The sequence below is a fragment of the Marmota marmota genome, unplaced genomic scaffold (assembly GCF_001458135.2).
Source record: "Marmota marmota marmota unplaced genomic scaffold, marMar, whole genome shotgun sequence".
NCBI lineage: Eukaryota > Metazoa > Chordata > Mammalia > Rodentia > Sciuridae > Marmota > Marmota marmota.
Genome location: NW_026000082.1, coordinates 967,966 through 983,180, shown reverse-complemented (window position 1 = coordinate 983,180; position 15,215 = coordinate 967,966). Strand labels below are relative to the sequence as shown.

At 40.5% G+C, this 15,215-nt stretch overlaps 1 protein-coding gene and 1 long non-coding RNA gene across 7 annotated transcripts in view; one reads left to right on the top strand and one right to left on the bottom strand.

Annotated features, from left to right (window-relative positions):
* Positions 1–15,215, top strand: part of Pde4b (phosphodiesterase 4B) — a 523,657-nt gene that overhangs the window by 455,113 nt on the left and 53,329 nt on the right. The window lies entirely within an intron of this gene.
* Positions 13,143–14,395, bottom strand: LOC125620357. Its single transcript, XR_007351961.1, has 2 exons — positions 13,633–14,395; positions 13,143–13,458 (listed from the first exon to the last, which is right to left on the bottom strand). It is a non-coding gene; the product is annotated as an uncharacterized LOC125620357 (long non-coding RNA).

The following is a 15,215-nucleotide window of genomic DNA, read 5'->3' as shown; positions in this document are numbered from 1 at the left end:
ATTGAACTGCTTCCTTATTGCAGTACTCTGCCCATATTGGTTGCTGGAGGGTTTGAGAAAGGCCTGAAGCAGAAGAAATCCATTGGATTCGGAGATGGGAGATCGTGGAAATGCGTAGTTCATCCACAAAGCAGCATATCAATTCCTAGGTGGATGACATTCATAAGATCCTTTTCTATACCAGTTTCTCCATTTGTCAAATAAGGGGGGGGGGGAGAGAAATGTTACAGAATTCCCATTTTGATAAATTTTGTGGATGGTCATCTTTCTGTTATCTGTTACCATGACATGGGCTGTGGTGTTATGTGGACTGAGGGAATCTAAAAACTAGGCTTTTGGCTTTTGATCACCTATTTGTTTAACTGTCAGCAGATGATATTAAAATTAGCTTACATTAGCTGAACAAATCTGGATGGGCAACGGAGAATGGAAACAGGGAGTGTCCTGGGTGGTGGCTAGAATTAAGTGAAAAATAATAATCCCTTGCATTTCAGAGGTTGCAAAGCACTTTCCCACACATTGTCTCACTGGGTCTCTACAAAGCCCTTTGAGGATATTCTTAGCACCATTTGACAAATGAGAAATGTGATGTTTTAAAAATTAAAGGGACTGGCCGGGGTTTGCCAAAAAAAAAAAAATGAGGCAATACAAAAAGCAGAATAAAAGTCAAAGGTCTTTCTTCATTGTGCAACATACCAGAGGGTGATTCTAATCTACTATAAAGCTTTCTACCCTCAGTCAACAATTGATTGTAGCACACCATCAACAGGTAATCCAGATACTCTTTCAAGGCCTTCACAACTTCTCTTCTTATATCTCCCCCTCTTCCAACCTCATTGACGGTGTGACTTCTTCAGCTTCCTCTTCTGGAAAGCACATCCTCAAGAAGGTTTTGTTAGACATACCCATCCTATGTGTTTCAGTGATAAACACCACTTTCATCCTTACCCCTCTAATTCAATTGCCTGTGTTAAAATGTAACTCCATCTGGGCACTGACTTGTTACTCGTAAGTCAGTCTCAAGTAATTATTTTTTGGCCTTTGTAAGTGCTAGATAAATGTTTCTTAAGAAAATGCTTCATAGTCTACTCTAGCCACAAGAAAGTTTCATCTCTGCATTGCCTTCAGGGGTAGGAAGGGATTGAAGTCTCTTTCCCTATCCCACTCCCAGTTTTATGAAGCTGTATTTATGGACAAATAAAACTTGTATATGTTTTGCTGTATAATGTAATGTTTTGTGATACAATGTGAAGTGATTAATCCGATTAGCATATCTATCACCTCACATACATACCATTGTTTTGGGGGTGAGAACATTTAAGATCTCTTCTCTTAGAAATGTTCAATTTACAACACATTATTATTAATTATATTCACCATGCTGTACAACATACCTGCAGAACTTACTGGATCCTTACCACTTTGTCCAACCCAAGCTATGTAAACAGTTACTGTCTCCAGACAGGGGCTCTCAGGAAATCAAACGCAAGCCATTTGCCTAAAATGTTAGATCATTCCCAGAAGTCATCTTTGGAGTCGGAGTAGGACTGAAAGTGTGACATAGATGAAGGTTAGTGTTTGTGTAACTAAATGGGGAAAGATAAGAGCAGATATTTTTGGAGTTACTGGAAAACTGAACCATGACACTGGGCCTACTCATGTGTCTGCTGCTATTCTGGAAACCAAATTTCATGCCAAACCTTTAGCTGTCAGATATCCCTTTCAGGAAAAGACATGAACTTGCTTATGTGGTTATTTATAACCATTTTCCTATTTGGGGTCAGTTTGGAAGGTCCCACAATATCACTGAGATATATTATCTGAACCACATATGGATGGAATATGATAAATATGACACATGATAAACAAGACCTAGGACTCTCGAGTCATGTCAATATGGAACTCAGCATTTAACCTTGTACCTGAATAAATAAAATCCTTTCAAGTACTTAGGAATTAATGAATATATGAATATAACATCATATGAAATGAATTAGTCCACTCTTACCAGTGAGGCCATCTGCAATGGTGGAATCTTTTAAAGAACAAGCAGAGCTTGATAAAGGATGGTCACCACAGGCATTGTGGAGGAACTTCAAGGAAAAGCAGTCACGGGTAATAGGTACACAAATGGCCAAGATTGTGTTCCAGTAAAGCACAATACAAAAATAGGAAGTGGACCATGTTTGGTACACCATAGTTCTCCATGCCCAGAACAAATGGTAGCTACAAATTCCCATTTTCTCTATTCTATTTCCTTCTGAAAATCTTTCCTATGTTCCCCAGTTTCCACAAGCTGAAGCCTCTGTGCTGTAGTCTGAAGAGTACTTTCAGCCTCCCTGATATTTAATGCTCTTTTTCTTCTCTTCACGTTCTCACATTGTTCTGTGCAGATATCATTCTTCGTATTTTCTGCTTAGTCGAATACAACTTGTCCTTTATGGTAGATGTCTTCAATGGGGTAAGGGGGACATATCAGAATCCCCTGAGAACTCTTTTGACATTAAACATAGTGCTCATCTCTCATATTATGTACACATAGGCTAGTGAGGACAGGAAAGCAGGGTCACAAGATTGTTTGAAAAGGTTCCTCAGCTTATTCAAGTAATTCCCACTGTCCCCCAAGACCACACCTTTATTTAAGTTTTTCCTAGGCCAGGCATTGTCCTGTGGGATGCAACAGTGAACTTGACAATAAAGGCTCTTGTCTCTGGAAATAGCAGAGATAGACAACAACATGTGCCCAAAGAGTAATAAGATAATGGAATAAGGAGTGCCCGGAGGGGGGGATTGGGAGGATAAGGAGGTGCTACTTTAGATGGAGGTTGGGAAGGCTTGAGGAGGCTGCAACCAGCTAAACCCTGAGTACAGAGATCTAGAGAACTGTAGGCAGAGGGGAAAGCATGCTTTCATCTTTCCCTTTTCTGAAAATGTTATTGAACATAATAATATTGCAGTAGAAAGACTCATAAAGACGACAAAAACAGTTCTCTCATTTAGAGTAGTCAGATAAAATACAGGAATTCCTAGTTCAATTTGTATTTGAGAGGAACAAGAAGTAATTTTTTAGTATAAAGACTTATTATAGTATGAGCACTAAAAAAAAAAACATGTTGTTTATCTAAAATTTAAATTTAACTGGGTGCCTTGTTTTTTGTTTGGATTTTTTGTTTGTTTGTTTGAGCTAAATCTAACAAGCCTACATTTTACTCATAGGAAAAAGTGGCCCATGATAAATCATACCTAATGTCATCCAGCTCCTTTGGAGCTGACCTGGAACAAAATCTGCATCTAAAGCAGACACAATTCAATTTGGTGTTGATATTTCAGAAATCTTACATTTTTTTTAGTGGTCTTTCATTGGATGGCATATCACCTCTAACTTTTTAAAAATCATACTCTAAGTACAAATCAAGTTCTTAATTCATATTTAGCTCCCCTCTATTGCAATCTTACAATAATGTACCTTTTCTGGATACAAAAAAATGGCACAGCCTCTACCCTCAAGTAAAATAGAAAAAAAAAAATAGCTTATTCAAGTCATTTAAATCTGCTTAGATCATGATAAAGGGCTGCAGCAGAGTTACACAATGATCTGAACATCTGAATAGGGAGAAATGGCTTTCAGTCATAGGAATCAAGGAAACCTTCATACAGGAGTTAACATCTGACATGGGCCTTGATTGATGGCAAGAATTTCCTAAGGGATTATAGAGAACATCATCCAGGGAAAATTGCTCAAAGGAGAAAGTAGTTAAAATAACAGGACTTGTCCAATTATGTGGTTGCAGCAGTGAATAACCAAAGGAGAAAAGTAGGAGATGTTCAACCAGGGTTGTAAAGAATCCCGAATGACAAATAAAGGAATCTTGGTGTGTGGGAGAAATTAGGGGAGTCCACAAAAAGACTCTTGATCTGGCACTTATGTAGTAAGAGCCAAAAATGGATAAACCCAGTCTGAGGGCAATATAAAACATGGAGACCAGAAAGAAAGCGACTGTAAGGTCCTAGTTAAATAAGACTCTAATTTATAGCAACAGAAAAAGAAAGATAAAAATGAATGAAGTAGATATTTTTGAGGTAAAAACCCCTGACCCTGTCAACTGATAGAATGTAGAAGTTAAGGAAAACGAAAGCATTGATAATAAAGCTGAAATTTAAATTTAGATGACTAGGGAAATAAAAATATGGAAGTCGGTGAAAGGGGTGGATTTTAGGTGGATTGAAGATGCTGACTTTATCTTTAAACACTGGGTTAGAGAATTTCACAGCCATTGAAGTCATCATGATAATGCCCAATCCCTTTGTTCCATGTAAAAATGAAGTCCAATGATATAGTAAATGACTTTCTTGTGATTGCTTAATAAGCTAGTAAAATAGCTAATTTGGGAAATATTAATTCCTGGTTCTCCCAAATGGTGTTCCTTTCATAACATGATCCATCTTGCAATGAGTTTGTAGCCATGGAATAATCACGTGGTGACTTACAGTGGTCAGTTGGAAATGTAGATGTGGCACTTTGGTAACAGATCAGGGCCACTGATTTGGGAGGCATCTAAATGAACACAACATTTGAAGGTATGTAAATAGGTGATATTTCCAAAACCAGACAGAGCTAATGAGGGTGAAGAGGGGGAATTATGAATGAACAGTGGGAAGAAAAGCAAGGTTATAAACATTTATAGGAAGTGAAAAAAGGATTTAAAACAATGTATCTGGAAGGTGGCAGTAAAAGGAGAAAGATGAGATATTGTTGAAGCAAGGCCTAAAAACAAAAACAAAACCGAGACCTTTTAGGTTGTTTCTAGATGGAACATAAATGGGTGTGCAGGTAGCAGCAGCAAAGGCCATGGCAAATGAGGATTTGATGGGGCAAATGAGTGAGGGCATCATTGAAATTAGTGAGGCCCTGCACCAAAAATTAAAAAACAGAGGAGATGAGAAGGAGGAAGAGAGATGAAGAGAAGCAGGAACAAAGAAACTTCTTAAAACATGAAAGGGGAAAGCAGACAGAATTCAAAGTGACTTTTATCTTATCAGTGGGAGTTTGGATCCTAAAAAGTAAGAGGTGAGAAGTAGGAATGGGGATTTTTATGAGTGGTGGAAATGTTTTGGCCTCACAACTGTGGGGAAAGAGTAGGGTCAGGATAAAACTGCATTTAGGAGACCTGCTGGGGTTGGAGTAGTACATTTGAGGTAGACCTAATCCACTTAGTATTTTTTAACTGTGGAAGCAGAGGAGAAAATAAGGACAGTGGGAATTTCCCCCAAAATTCCCAGATAGGATAATGTTTTCTTCTTTTTTTTTTTTTTCTTATTTTTTAAATTGCTGATATAAACATGTTGGATTTCATGTAAGGTAAAGAGCCAAGCTGACTGGGAATATGCAGGAGCAAGGAGTTAGGAGAATGAAGTCACATAGAGGGTCACAGGTTTCCCAAAAGTACCTTAATACCCGTCCTCCTGTTGACCTTGGCACATGTTCTGTCATTTAGTTCTCATGATCAGCCACCATGATCTTATGAGGTCACCACGATTACCCCAATTAGACATCCTCAAACTCAGACTGAGTGAACAGTTTACTAAAGGACACACAACTGTAAATGGTAGAATTTCTTTTTCCAACCATGTCTGCTGTCACCTCCAGTTGCCAAAAAGAATATGCAGAGTTGGGCAAATCAGTGATTGAGATAGAAGAGGAATTTCAGAATTAAAATGGAATGTTTTCTACATTGATAAACTCCAATACATTGATAAGTTCCAATACATTGATAAGCTCCAATACATTGATAAGCTCCAAGTGAAGCAGCCATGACAGAAGAAACAAAATGCCAGTTACAGATGTAAGGGAAGGTCCAGGGATTCAGAGAGTTCTTGATTTTTTTTTTCCAGAAACTTTTTGTTGAAGTATGACATTATATTATTCTGTTTTCTGTTATAACAAAATTCCTGCAGCTGGTTAATGAATGAAGAAAAGAAGTTTATTTTTCTCAGTTTTGGAGGTGGAAAGTCCAAACAAACAGCATTGTAACAGCTCAGGCAAAGGCCCCTCTTCATACATTATATCACAGCAGATGTTATTATGGTGGAAGGGATTATATGACAGTAAGCCAGAGAGACTGGGAGGGGCCAGATGTGCTTTTTTGTAACAATCCTCTTGAGAGAACTAACCAGGATCCTCTGAGAACTACATTAATTCCTTCTGAGGGCTGTACTCTCAATGACCTAGTTAGTTCCCACTAAACCCCACCTCTTAAAGATATCAAATTATCTCCCAATATTGCCATACTGAGAACCAAGTTCTCAATGCATGAACTTTTGAAGGACATACTCAACCTGTATTCAAACAGTTGTTCACAAATCACAAGTGTAGATGTCAGCACACTTTCATAAGATGAGCACACTATTTTAACCAGTACCCAGAGACAGAGACAGATCATTACCAGCCTCATGTCCTTCCTGGTTACCAAACCCCCAAGGTAACCACGGTCTTGACTTCTAACGTCAGATTGGTTTTAGTTTCTTTGAAACTTTAAGTAAATTGAATCATACTTTTTTCATGAATTTTTTTTTTGTGAGTGTATGTATTATTTTTTTTGTCTTGCAAGAGTTATTCCTCCCTGTTATTGCATGGAGCAGTTGTTCTGATTGAACTTAACCGTGAACTTAATCTTGCAAATAATCACCACTTTCTGTAATGAAGGAGAATCCAATTATATGAGGCAGATAAGCAAAAACTAATGTACATTTCTTTTCTCTGTGCTTTCTTTGGGTTAAAAGTGGGAGGAGACCTGACAGATACATTTCTAATACATATGGAGATTTATTAAAATTGCATTTAGCATAATAGAAACTTTCTAAAGAAGTTCTGCATAATTTACTCTATAGCACCATATACAGCCTTATAATAAGAAAAGTAGGTGCAAAATTGAATATAGTTTACATAGACATTGTCAACTCAGTAAAGGGTTCAATGTACTGACGTTGAAGGAAGAAAACTATCATTATACAAGGGTTTGGAACTTTAGGATGCACCAAACTATTCTCAGTTGTTTGGGAATGATGTCCACGTAGTCCCGGAAGAAGATTTAAGGAAACACCAGCTGCTGTTCAGTAATATCTGTCCGGGAAGGCCCTCTGTTAACCACTCTGCAATACAAATATAAATAACTAGATACACTTTAAGACACAAGACATAATGTTCTGAAAAACGATGTCCCCAAGTGGTCAGAAATTTAAGCAAGTACGTGATTAGTGTAGCAAATGGATTTTAAAACCTCCAAGTTACTCAATCTCTGTTAAGGCTCCGTTTCTTCTATAAAATAAAGATAATGCTGCATCCAGTTATCTGAGTTGCTGTGAGAATCAGATGATGTGGCTTAAGAAAGCACCTTGCAAATCGTGAGGTAAGAATATGGTATTACTCTTAACTGGCTGTATGTTCTTTCTGTTTCTCATTGTGTGTCAGCGTAAAGGGTGAAAACCCAGATGGAAAGAACCACAGACTGCAGCAAAGTTTAGCAAGGTGAGGAAGAACAATGCTTTGGACCATCCGACAGGATGAGAATACAGGCTCTACTACTTAGCAATGGTCTTGACTTCAGATGAGTTATTTAATTTCCTGAGACATAAATTTATTTCTAGAATGGAGGTAATAACACTTCTTAGATTCGCCAAGAGGAACAGGTAATTGTAAGTAAAGCACTCCTCCTGGCACAGCACCTGGTATATAGAATTATTCTAATAAATAGTGTCAGTTACCATAATACTATAATGTTAATAATAATAATAATAGTATCATAGCTTCAAGCAGCCATTTAATGTTGCTGATGTGTTAATGTTTATTAACTTCCTGGGGTACCTGTCAGGTTCTCTGTTTGGCTGTAATATTATTTACAGGAACCCTTCCAGACTAATGACAGAGGTCAGGCCCTGGACCCTAGGAGTCCACACCCTGTGGTGGCTGGGCACTTTCAGGGTTCAGGTGCCAGAGTGTGCTCAGGTGAGAGGGCTTCTGATGAGATGAGCTACTGTCCTCTCTCCACAGCACCCTCCCAAATACATCTTCTTCCTTCCTATGTTTCCTCGACAAGTCTTAGAATAAAGGAACAGTAGCACTGAGAGACCTCTAGAAGTCATCTAGCCTAACACCCACATTTCACAGCTGAAGAGTCAGAGCTCTGGCAGGCTGAGGGGCTTGTCTAAGATGAACTGGGATTAGTACCCACTTCTCCCAACTCCCAGGTCAGAGTCTTTCTTCTCCAACAAATCACCCTCAGGAAGGGGCTTCAGCCCCACCCTCTCAGTGCAAATGTAGGATTGCTCCTCCTCAAGAGCTGAGTTTGAATGGTATTACTCTTAGAATCCCCTAGACAATGTTTGCCTACAATAGCCACTCAGGAAAAAAAAAAAAAATGTGTGGCGTGAAAGTTCTAGGATACCCTCTTCTGCTATTCATTTTTTAGAGCAGAGACCAACTTCAAAGACCACCTTTAAATAACTGGCTCATTTCTTCATGCTGCAGTATTGGCAAATGCCTTACGTTCTAGGGAGACCTCCCTTTTTTGTTGTTGTTTTCTTTTTTTTATGGGACTAGGGATTGAATCCAGGAGCACCTTATCACTGAGCTATACTCCATATCCCCAGTCATTTTTAATTTTTGAGATAGGGTCTCACCAAGTTGCTGAGGATCTCGTTAAATTTCTCCATATGGCCTGGAAGTTGCCATCCTCCTCCTGCTTTAACTTCCAGAATTCCTGGGATTACAGGTGTGTCAGGGCCCCGGCTGGGAAACAGAATTGCCCTGGGCAGTCAATCCATCTTCCCCTTACTATCTCCTTGCCCTGCCTGGATATACGGCTATACACTAATGCTTTTGTTGAGCTACCACAGTATGGTGGCTAAGAGAATGAGATCTGAGCCGAGAGAGAATGAGGATACTGGCTGATAATAGGTATATAAGGGCTCTAAACGTTTCCTTCTCTGTGAAGTGGGGAACACAAGACCTCCTCATATGGTGTGAATAGTGTGAAGGTTCTCAGCACAAAACTTGGCATATACTGAGTACTCAACAAATATCTTAATAGTAGGATGTGTCACAATTGGCACATTGATTTGTCTGTCTCCCCCCATTCAACTTTTATATTCTTCAAGTTTAGAACCTCATGTTGGTTGGGTTTGTGTCCACAGGACTTAGAATGGTGTTGTCTGGTTCCCAGTAGGTACTCCATGTTTCAAAGGAGATGGAGAGAGAGAAGGAAGGAAAAAAGGGTAGAACAGTTGTGGGATACAGCTGAGCTCCATCCTAAGAAACTGTAGGTCTAGGTTCAAGCCCAAGTTTTTCCAGTTACTGACTGTAGAATTTTAGCCAGTGACTCAATGTCTGCAAAACGCATTCTCTTTATTAGCAAAATGGTTCTGCTATTACTTGCTTTACAGCACTATTATAAGGATAATTTGAGATTATGTATGAGAGAGTGTTTTGTAAACTGACATAAACTTTAGAAATTTGCAAGAATCATCACTGTGAGAAGATCTGCCCTCTTTGTCTCTTTTGTCTTACCTAATAATTAATTAGTCACTGCTATGACTGCTCATGCATACAGAAGGTCCTTGGCTATGTGCTGTGAGGTCTTTGCTTTCAAGATGTTTGCAGTGTGGATGGGAGGTCACAGCCCACAGCCTCCGCCTACAGCCATGGCAGGTAGCTTGAGAGAACTTCTGGGCAGGGGCCTTTGACCTCAGTCGACTTCTTCAGTGGGTGCCCAGCAGCAGCAGTCTCTGAAGTGACCCTGTAACAGCATGCGTATGCCAAGCCTGTTCAAGCCTGTCTGCTGGTCCCTTTGTCAAATGTCATCAGTATCATATTCTCATTTCCCTCATAACACACATTTTAAAGCAGAAAACTGTATTCCCCATGACGTAAATGGTACAGTGGCACAGCAGGAGGGCAGAGGGTGGCCTAATGCCAGCAGAATAGAAAGTCAGGGCTGATTTCTGACAACCCACTTCCCCACTCTGAGTACTGCGCACAGAGACAGTTCTGAGACTTTCATCTTTACCCTCATGCCCAGAGGTTCTCCTTCCTTAGATATAAATCTGCAAGCCTGTAGGTCTAAGAAGCCCTAGAGAAACACAAATAAAGAGAATGTCATTTCAATGCCTCTTATACTACATCAGGGACCCATAAAGCCTTTTCAGTTGTAAAAACAGCTCCTTACTCTAAACACTCCCTGAAAGTATTGCCTCATTTCCCAGCATCCCCATCCAGATGCCTTTAGCCTACTTTTGCATCTAAATGAGGTATTTCAGTGGATGTCCAACATGCTTTCTTAACTCTGGGGTCTTGGGTTGCTCCAGAATATTTAGAAGGTTTAGCTCACCTAGGTGGTGTATTAGCTTTCTATTGCTGCAGTAACAAATTGCACAAACATAGTGGCTTGTAACCACATAAATCAAGGTGTTGGCAAGGCTGCATTCCTTTCTGGAGACTTGAAGGGGAAAATCCACATTCTTGCCTTTTCTGTCTCTGAGAAGGTATGCATGGTCCGGGGCTCCTGGCCCCCTTCCATCTTCAAAGCCAGCAAGTCAAATCTTCACATCCCATCCCTGTGACTGACTTCTCTGGTTTCTTATTCCACATGTAAAGATCTGTTGATTACACTGGGCCCACTGGTCTAATCCCAAATAATCTCCTTGTTTATTTTAAGGTTAGCCCAGTAATGACCTTAAGTCTATCTGCTACCTTAATTCGCCTTTGCCATATAGCAAAGCATGTTCACAGGTTGCAGGGATGAGGAGGTAAGCATCTTTGAAAGGCCATTATTCTGTATACAGAAAGTGGCTTCAGGATCTCAAAGGCTGTACAGCAGAATTGGCAAACTATGGCCCATATACTAGCCACCTGTCTATGCAAATAAGGTTTCACTAGAACACAGCCACACACATTTGCTTATGTGCTGTCTGTAGTTTTTAATCATACTAAAACAGCAGAAACCATATAACCCATAAGACTAAAATATTACTATCTAGCCCGTTAGAAAACAGTACTAACTTCTCTGTGATACTCCATAACACTTATCTGGTTGTGACTGTAACACCTTGGAACATCACTCAGGCACCTTGGGGGTGTCTTCTTTATGTTTTTTTTTTCAACCTCCCACACCCACCCCCAATTTAAGCTCTATCAGTATCCTGACTGACTCTCCAACTGTTCCTTCTTGATCTCCAGTTACCATGAAACTATTCAACCCTTGCAACAACTCCAAGCACCGTAGAATGTCAAATCCCTTTACTTTGATAAATGCTGTTCCTCCTGCCTGGAATACATTCATCTTTTCTCTCTACCTCTTGGCAAGCAAGCTTCTATTCATCCTTTAAAGCCCTGCCAAAGCATAACTTCCTCTAAGAATTCTTCCCAAAACACCCCCACCCAAGGAGCAGTAATTAGTACTATTCTTGAACAGTCTTTCTGGAATATAAGTGTCCCAATGGCAGTCACTGTTACTTTTACCCTTTTTGGTATCCCCCTGCATAGCTGGGGAAGCTGATTTCTTCTGCTCCTTGGAAAAAGGCTGTATTTTCTTGCAGATGTCAGTTCCCTTCTCCCAGCCTAAGTCTTAACCTAGCTCCAACCAAGGAGCTGGGTAAAATATGGTCAGTCTCTAAGGGCCCTAATAGCTTCAATGGTCTTTTCCATCTGGGAGGATTTTCCAGTACCTTACAGACGCTGAGGAGAGAAATCACCTGCCTTAGCTTGTGCCCTGAAGAGCTGGAAATCACCCAAGACCTCATCACTCACAGCTTTGCTCTTATAGTGGGACAGCTGGGGAGTGATGACACGTAGGACAGGGAGTAGGAGAGCAAGGACTTGCTGAGATCACCTGGTTCAGGTGGGTGGGGGCGTGGTCTTGTAAGTATTTGTTATTGACAATTCTCCAGGAACTGGTTAGAAGGCAGCTCCCGGGGCCTTTTGGAGGGAGCATCATGCTCCTTTGCAGCAATCCATGCCTGAGTCTCTGTCCACTGGCTAAAGACCCACAGGGGAATCAGGCCAAACTCGGCGCAGTACAAATGAACCCCTACTAGCTCAGGTCCCTTATATCTATCAGTGGTTCTGCTCTTGTGGCTAGAAACCTTGGTCACAACTTTGAACACCTTCCCTTCCCTAATCCCCTCTATCCCATCTTTAATGATTACATGTTTTTCCTTCCAAATATTGCTTAGAACTTACCTTTTCTCTCCCATTCTATTGTCACCCCCTGTTCTAGCCTGCATTGTTTTCAGTAAGGACCCCTGCAGTAGGGTCATCCCAGCATTCCTGACCCTAGCTACTTCCCAAGGAGAACCATCCTACAGACTCCCATCAGCCTGACTGTCCCACATTCCCTCTTTCCTCATGACTCTCCCCTGTTCTGAAACTTTCTATTCCTGCATCAAATCTAGACTCCTCTGCTCCCTGCATAATCTGGCCCTTTCTGTTTTTCTTCAACACTCTTTTATTTAGTCAGATGCCTCCTCTCTACTTTTCCTTTCGTTGTGGTCCCCTGTCCTTCCTCCTCCGATTACCTTTACCTGGCTGCTTATTAATTTTAGCTCAGTGTACTTCTACAAATATTAGGAAGGGCCTGCTCTGTTCAAAGCACAAGTTCACTTCTGCTGCTGCCGGTCATTCTTTGATAATCCACCCTGCAATCTACAGTTTGCCTTTGTTGTTTTCATTCATTCTGGATCTGCACATTCCTGCACCCCAGACTGACCAGACACCTCTTGAGGACTGTCTTAATCAGTTTTTCATTGCTAAGAGCAAGAGACCTGACAAGAACAATTTAGAGGAGGAAAAGTTTTGACTCATGGTTTCAGAGGTTCAGTCCATGGTCAGGTGACCATAGGTTTTTGGCCCCAGGTAAGGCAGAAGACATGGAAGGAGGGTGTGGGACAGGAAAAGAGAAACCAGGACGTGGTAATCAGGAAGCAGAGAGAGGTCTACTCATCAGGCACAAAATATAAACCCCAAAGGCACACCCCCAATGACCTACTTCCTCCAGCCACACCCTACCTGCATAGTTACCACCCAGTTAATCCATATCAGTGAACTCTCATAATCTAATTATTTCACCCCTGAACATTCTTGCACTGTTTTCACACATGAACTTTTGCAGGGGACACCTCCTATCTAAACCATAATAAAGACAGTGTTTCTTTGGGACTTTGGCTCTTTCTGTCCCCAATTGTGATCCCCTATTAAGTCCAGCCACCCAGACCACCTTTCCTGACCCATTTGCCATTTCCTTTTCACCTCTTCTGTTGTGTGAATAAACTGATGATAAAAAATCTCCCTCACCGGGTTGTTTGAAGATTATAGATATTTTGCTCAGACTGGACGTCTGATGATGGTTGTGATGGTGAATGCTGTCCTTCTTGTCCATTCATCCCATGGTGCTTCAGTCTTTGGTGCATCTGCAGTTAGAGAAAGTAATAAAGGGGATTTTATCACTGGGAGACATCGACATTATTCCTGCCCCTAAATTTGAACTGGAAAATTCCACACTTAGCCACATAAATTACATTAGATTAAGGCATTTCATTTCCCCTCTTCATGAGGCAAGCATTTACTAAGTTCCTGCTGTTTACCAGGTACTGTTCAGGGCTGCCATTAGCAACTTCAGTGGCCTTTCTTATAGATGAGCCATTCCCTCTTCCTCGGTTCAGACCAACCCTCCCACCTAAATGGAAGTAAAGTATGGAAACTGTGCAATTCAAAGTTTTTGCTGAGGGTTGGGCTCCGAGCCTTCACCTCCCTCGTAAATCTCACTTTCTCTCCACCCTTCTGGGCTCCTTCCTGAGGCTGAGCTGCCAGGTGCCAGCTGGGGCTTTCTGTCTGCTAGTTGGCTAGACGATTCAGTTTCAGAACACTAATTTCTAATCCAAACTACAACTATTTGAAATTCATTCAAAGTGTAACCATAATTCATTCATTCAATAAATTCAATCAGTGAATAAATTCAATTCAATCAAAGTTTGCTAAATTAAAGCAATCACTCAGCAAGACTGACTTAATCTCTAAATGTCTATTCTATATTTCTGCAATAAGATTTGTAGTATAATCTATTTTTTAAAGACTTAGCATTCCCGTGTTTATTACTATGTCAAATAACTCAAATTTTCCTACTCCAGGGGAACCTTTTCAACCAGATAACATGACCTCGTGTGATAAATGCCAGAAGAATCACCAGAACAAAAAATAAATGAATAAATAGCAATAACAACCACGTTAGCTAGTAAGAAAACAATTTTAGAACAATTCCTCTAGGAGTTTATTATCTAGATTATATTATTTTTAAGATTGTTCTGAATCCGTGTCCAGCTGCTGCATGCATGAAGCTGGCAAAAAGAGTCCAGGATGTCAGAAGTGACATGTCAAACATCTACAGTGATTGTGGGTATGCGTGTGTCCAGGGGGAGATTGATTTAAACCAATATTTTCTACCTTGCTTGCACATTTACATTGGCAGCATTTCACTGGTAAATATTGGTTTGAACCAAACACTGAAATCTTTAATCACATTTAAACAGACCCTGCATTATTCTCCAGTAGACAGTGCAGAGGAAAGGAAGAAACAGGAGGAAAGCGAGCACAACTGATAGCTATGATCTTTCAAGAGTAAAAAGTGAAAATCAGAATTAAGTAAAATTCTTCCAAGGGAGAAATGCCAAGAAAACCTCTGCTGAAATACAAAATTTTGTTTTTCTAAAGTCTGGAGCTGTGTTCAGTTAAGTGACGTCGTTTACGAACCAAGGGAAATTAGGGCAGGGACGGAAGTACTGCTAAATTAGGAGAAACTGGCCAAAGGAAAGCAGAGCTGTGACATACACAGGGTTGGCTTCTTTCTCTGATTCTCAAACAATTCTTGTTTGCTACTGTGTAGAGTTGGGTTGCCATGAAACCCCGGCCTAATTTTATATTTCGTTGGAAGTTCTGAATCTCTTGTATAAAGCAACTGTCTGTCTACCCGCAGAGGCTGCAAAAAAAAAGCATACTGTTAACCCTCCCCAACACGCACACACTTAAAACCCACACCTGAAAGTCGCTTGGCTTTGTTGATTCTGAGTCTTCATTCACATCCAGTGGTTCTTATTGAATCACCCAGAACCCGTAAATCACCTTAAGAGACTGTAAGTCTCCTGCTAATGTGTTCCTTCCTGGAACCCACCAT